Source organism: Trichosurus vulpecula, chromosome 6, assembly GCF_011100635.1.
Source record: "Trichosurus vulpecula isolate mTriVul1 chromosome 6, mTriVul1.pri, whole genome shotgun sequence".
In the NCBI taxonomy this organism is placed as follows: Eukaryota; Metazoa; Chordata; class Mammalia; order Diprotodontia; family Phalangeridae; genus Trichosurus; species Trichosurus vulpecula.
In genome coordinates this window covers 9,706,707-9,712,382 of record NC_050578.1, presented here as the reverse complement: position 1 = coordinate 9,712,382, position 5,676 = coordinate 9,706,707, and the positions used below count along the sequence as shown (strand labels likewise).

At 37.2% G+C, this 5,676-nt stretch overlaps 1 non-coding gene across 1 annotated transcript; it reads left to right on the top strand.

The window, feature by feature from the left end:
* The first annotated feature begins 1,362 nt into the window (after positions 1 to 1,362).
* On the top strand, positions 1,363 to 1,465 carry LOC118855608. The gene has a single exon (XR_005010777.1). It is a non-coding gene; the product is annotated as a U6 spliceosomal RNA (small nuclear RNA).
* The last annotated feature ends 4,211 nt before the right edge of the window (positions 1,466 to 5,676 follow it).

Sequence of the window (5,676 nt, the reverse complement as noted above, 5' to 3'; positions counted from 1 at the left end):
AAACTTTCTACTGTGCCAGGAGCATGGCAGGAACAGAGAGGTCTTGACCAAGTACTTTGTGGTAGTCAGTATCATATGTATGATTAGTATGTAGTCTAGCTCACATCATGGTACTTTTTCCCCTTTTTAAAAAATATTTTAATTCATGGAATAAAAGAAGCATTTCCATAACATAATACAATAAAAATAGTTGTACATGAAACTGGAAATCTACTATGCACAACTTGCTACTCCTTTCAAATATACAACAAAATTATCATGTAAATTTCTTTTTTTTTTCTTTTTATCTTCCCTCTTGCCCATCTCCCTAGAGATGGCTACTATATGACATAAATAGATATATACATTATGTACACACATACACACACAAATTATATATACACATATTATATATGTATATAGATATATATGTGTGTGTATATATGTGTATATGTATTTTCTCATAATTATTTTATACATACTTCTTTTGTTAGTTCTTTCCCTGGATGTAATTGGTGTCTTTCTTCCTATATATGGGCTGGTACTCTAAAAGCCTTAGGGGTGAAAAAGAAACCGTTTACTTGCTTGTTACTAAGTTTTGGAGAATTAGTTGTAAGTGTACCCTTCTTCTTTCTGCTACCCATTTTTAAAACTTAGTCTAGCAACCACAATTTCACTCTCCTTTGTTACTTGCCTAGGAATTAGAATGGGCCATCTAGCTAGTTTGTTTCATCCTGGCCTGAGGGTCCCAAATTCTGATCCTATAATTTATGGAGATCACATTCTTTTTCTTCCAGAAAGGAGTTCTGAGGCATAAAAGGAAATTTAAACTAGTTCTTGCAAAAACTTTAGGGTATTTCTTAGATTTTATGTAACCATTATTATCTTTCCCAGGTACTGATCATTCAGGCTATAGACCACTCCTCATAATCTCTAGGCAGTGCCTAAACTGGAAAAGTCTGTCTCCATTTTCTGCCCATGTAACAGTATTCTTAGGCTTCTCATTCTCCCAGCTTGGCACTTCAGTCCTATTAATATATTACTGCCTAGTATAAGTATGAATCTCAAGAGGGATTTTAAAATTTCTGGCTTTTATTTTGGATTGAAGATGTGAGTATAGTTGCTGACTGAATTTTTATTACCACTCCCCAGTCTCTCCCAACATGCAGACCTAGTTCTTCATTCTCTGTCTCACACAATATCCAGCTAATAATGGAGGCTGATAACTGACATGCCTCAGTGAAATTTATACCCTCCCTTCCATACTCAGATTCTCAGGAAGGTAGAAGTCAGTAGGTAGAGTTGCTTCATCAACTGGTTTTTTTCCTTTCACTTTTCTATGGTTCTTGCCATTTCTGGGTACAAAGAGTATATGATACATGCTTGCTTTGGCAGCACATATACTAAAATTGGAACAATATAGAGAAGATTAGCATGGCCCCTGTGCAAGGATGACAAGCAAATTTGTGAAGCATTCCATATTTTTATTGAAATGTTTTTGTATAAAAAAGCCAATGCTACAAAGATTAGTAGGGAAGGAGAAAATTGGGAGAATATCTTTACAACCAGTGTCTCTGATAAAGGCCTCATATCTAAAATATACAGGGAACTGAGTCAAATTTATAGGAATAAAAGTCATTCCCCAATTGAGAAATGGTCAAATGATATGAATAAGCTGTTTTCAGAGGGAGAAATTAAAGATATCTATAGGCATATGAATAAATGCTCAAAATCACTACTGATTAGAGAAATGCAAATCAAAACAACTCTTAGATATCAATCTCTTCTGTCAGATTGGCTAAAATGACAAAACAGAAAAATGATAAATGCTGCAGAGTCTGTGGGAAAATTGGAACACTGTTACGCAGCTAGTGGAGTTGTGAACTGATCTAGCCATTCCGGAGAGCAATTTGTAACTATGCCCAAAGGGCTATAAAAATGTTCATACCCTTTCACCCAGCAATACCACTTCTAGGGTTGTATCCCAAAGAGATCACACAAGTTGGAAAAGGACCCATATGCACAAAAATATTTGTAGGGGCTCTTTTTGTAGTACCCAAAGAATTTGAAATCAAGGGGATGGCCATCAATTGGGGAATGACTGAACAGGTTTTGGTATATGAAGGTAATGGAATACTATTGTGCTATAAGAAATGGGGATGATATGGACTTCATAATAACATTGAAAAACCTACACAATATAATGCTGAGTGAGGGGAGCAGAACTGGGAGAACATTATACACAACCACAGATATATGGATTCGGTGATGACTAACCCTGATAGACTTGGTTCTTCTCAGCAATATGAGGAGCAAAGACAACTCCAAAGGACTCATGATGGAGAGAGCTATCTACATCCAGAGAAAGAACTGTGAAGCATGAATGCAGATTGAGGCACACTGTTTGCTCTCCTTTTTTCCCTGTGTTTTTTTTCTCTTTTGTTTGTGGGTTTTTTGGTTTTGTTTCTTCTTTCTCCTGATTCATTCCATTGGTCATAATTCTTCTTTACAACTCGACTATTGTGTAAATAATTTCAAAGCAAAGTTATATGTAGAAGATACATCAGATTCCATGCCATCTTGGGAGGGAGGTGGGGGAAAGAAAATCTGGAACTCAAAATTATGTAAACTAAACTAAATTAAATTATGTAAACTAAAAATAAAAAAATCTGAATTATAAAAATGTATATGATACTATTTACCTAACAAATATCCAGGATATGGATTTAATGTCACTTTTCTGAGGCTATGGGGAAAAAGTATTGTTGATATAGACTCCATTGTGATATGCAGAAAAATAAATTTCTTGACAAATCTGTCAATGATGGAAGCAACTGACTCATGCTGTTTGGGCTAAGTGGATAAGCCATAATCAATATAAATGTTATTTAGGACAGTCTTCTGCCCCAAAGTAAGAGAAGAGGCTAATGTTGTTCACTGTACACTTCAATTTACCCCTCCTACTCCTGCAGCTGTGATCTTGATACACACAGTTATTTGGACAACTTATGGTGAAATATTTGGTACATTTTATTCACCACACATTATAAAGTTGACTGGAAGTGAGGAGGGCCAGTGAGTGACTTTAAAACCATTAACACAAACCCTTGTGTGCCTATAGAAATGTTATATGCTGTTTGACCTTTCAGAGTTGGAAAGGGCCTCTTTGATGAATTAGTCTAAATTTATCCTGAATAAATAGTGATGCTATTCCACATTATATCAAGCAGGTGCCATGCAATGTTAAAAGGGATGGGGGATCCTACTACCTCACACATTCCACCTTGGGATAGATTTAGTTTTTGGGAAGTTTTTTTTTTCTTACATCAATCCTAAATCTGCCTATCTGTAGCATGATTCATTACTCCTAGGTAACCTGTTAGATTTTTGTGCTGCTGTAATTGTAAGGAAGGTTTTTCCTCACATCCAGCTTCTGTTGGCCTCTTTGCAGCTTTTGCTCATCCATCCTACTTCTGCCCATTGAAGTCAGATCTTATTCCTCTTCTGCATGACTGCTCTTCAGATACTTGAAGGCAAGCACATTCTTAATCTTACCCTTTTCCAATGTGTCCAGTTTTTTTTTGATTAATTTCATGGCCTGTTATCTCTTATTACAGGCTACTCAAGAGTTTGAATCTCTGGGGTTGTCTGAAAACAAATAATCTGAATGGTGGTTATGTCTTCCCTTCCACGAATGGTGGAGTCATGACACATGGCATTTATCCTCCTGGTTTTTGTTGAACCAATGCCAAAGATCCTGCAGAATTTGTTTGGCTCACCATTTATTTTAACCAGGGGGTTGTTACTACTACTGAGTGAGGAAAGGAATTATCTCCTCCTACAGAGCCACAATGAAATTGATAATTCCCTTTGTTTCTGCTTTTAGTTTTTATCTCTCTACTCTTCCCACATCACATGCTTTGGCAGTCCCTCATTCTTATTCCACACAGAGTCTACTTACTAATTCTGTTCTGTTCCCAGCAATGTCCTTCAACATAATAAATCCACTCTAGAAGATTGGAGAGCTCTTTTACTCCTACACTACCTAGGGTTTTTAAAGTTAATTCCCTAATTATCAAATCCAACATTATCCATTTCTGGGAGCATTCAGAAAACTGATTATCCATTCCACTTACCTATCCCATGCTTGATTTTACCTTTGAAGGATCCATTGTTTTAAGCTTTTACTTGTATTTTGCCAGTAATGTTGAACTATATGTGGCAGCTAAGTGTAGAAAATTTGCATTTGTGTTATCTGTGGACTGTATTACTCCCTGGTAACTGAAAGACTTTCTCACATACCAATGACACATTTGAACCACTATTCTGGGGATCATAATTTTCCCTGAGCAAAAAATCAGGTGAAATACCATATAAAACATTCCTTTTTTCTATCTCTGCATACTGAAGTTCCCTAGCAAGGCCTTGATCTTCACCGATTGATGTTCTAGTCTGCATTCTTATACTTTTAGGTCAAGATTTTATAAAGTCAGAGCTTACAACTTTTTCTTAGACGTTTTATTTAAAGAGCAGGCTGGAGGGGGTGAGCCATGCTGGCAGGGTAAAGGCAGTGATTTGCCTGAGATCAATCCAAAACCCTTCCAAATAGCTTTAAATAATGACTATGAACAGATTCTAGAGTGGTAGAATGCACATGAAGATCAATTGAAACAATTTTCTATAAAATTAGAAGGTCAGTAAAAGAGATGTGTTGCATCAGGGTGATAGTAGAACAAAAACCACACCAGTGTAGACCAAAGCTCAGGAAATTGGGAGCAGGCTTCTGGGGCTACTGAATCAGTGGTGTCCATGGTGGTTTTCAGACCTCTCAGCCCACAGATGTTAAGAGGATTAGTCAACAGCTCAGAAGATGATTTATAGGGGTTCTTTTGCTAGCATCGGGGTCAGGAATCTGTTCCATTGCCTACACTTAGATTTGGGACCTAGTACTGGGTCTCAGTCCCAGGATATGGAGGCTAGCACTAGCACACCAGAGCATGCAGCCACAGGGGAGTGGGAACCCTGGTCACAGTTCCAGAGCAAAAAAGAGGGCTTCTGGTTGCTCACAGAACAGTGCACAGCAGTGGAGAATAGTAAACACAACTCTCCCTAGATCACTGCACCTTGGAAGAGCTGAAAACTTACAGGTCCCCAGAACTACCTCAGAAAACAGCTCCAAAAAATAACCATGCTCCCTCCACTTCAGAAGCAGTTTAGCATACAGTTAAAAGTCAGGAAACGAAATTTTTGCTGGAAAATAAGCAAACAGCAGAAAAAGATTCTGATTATAGAAAGGTACTGTAGTGTCAGGGAATATCAAAATACAAACTCAGAAGAAGACAAGAAAGTCACAATTCCTACATCCAAAGCCTCAATGAAATATATGAATTTGTTCTAGGCCATGGAAGTGTTCAAAAAGCATTTTAAAAATCAAGTAAAAGAGGTAGAGGAAAAATTTGGAAGAGAAATGAGAGTGATACAAGATGATTATGAAAAACGTTTTGGTAAAGCAAGCAGAAAAAGATTGAACAAAATAACGTTTTTGAGTGGCAGAACCAAGATTGTGGAGTGAAAGCAGGGATTCACCTGAGATCTCCCACAGACTCCTTCAAATACCTCTAAAAAGTGAATCTAAACAAATTCTATAGTGTCAAAATCCACAAAGAGACAGAGTATGGCAGATTTCCAGCCCAAGAC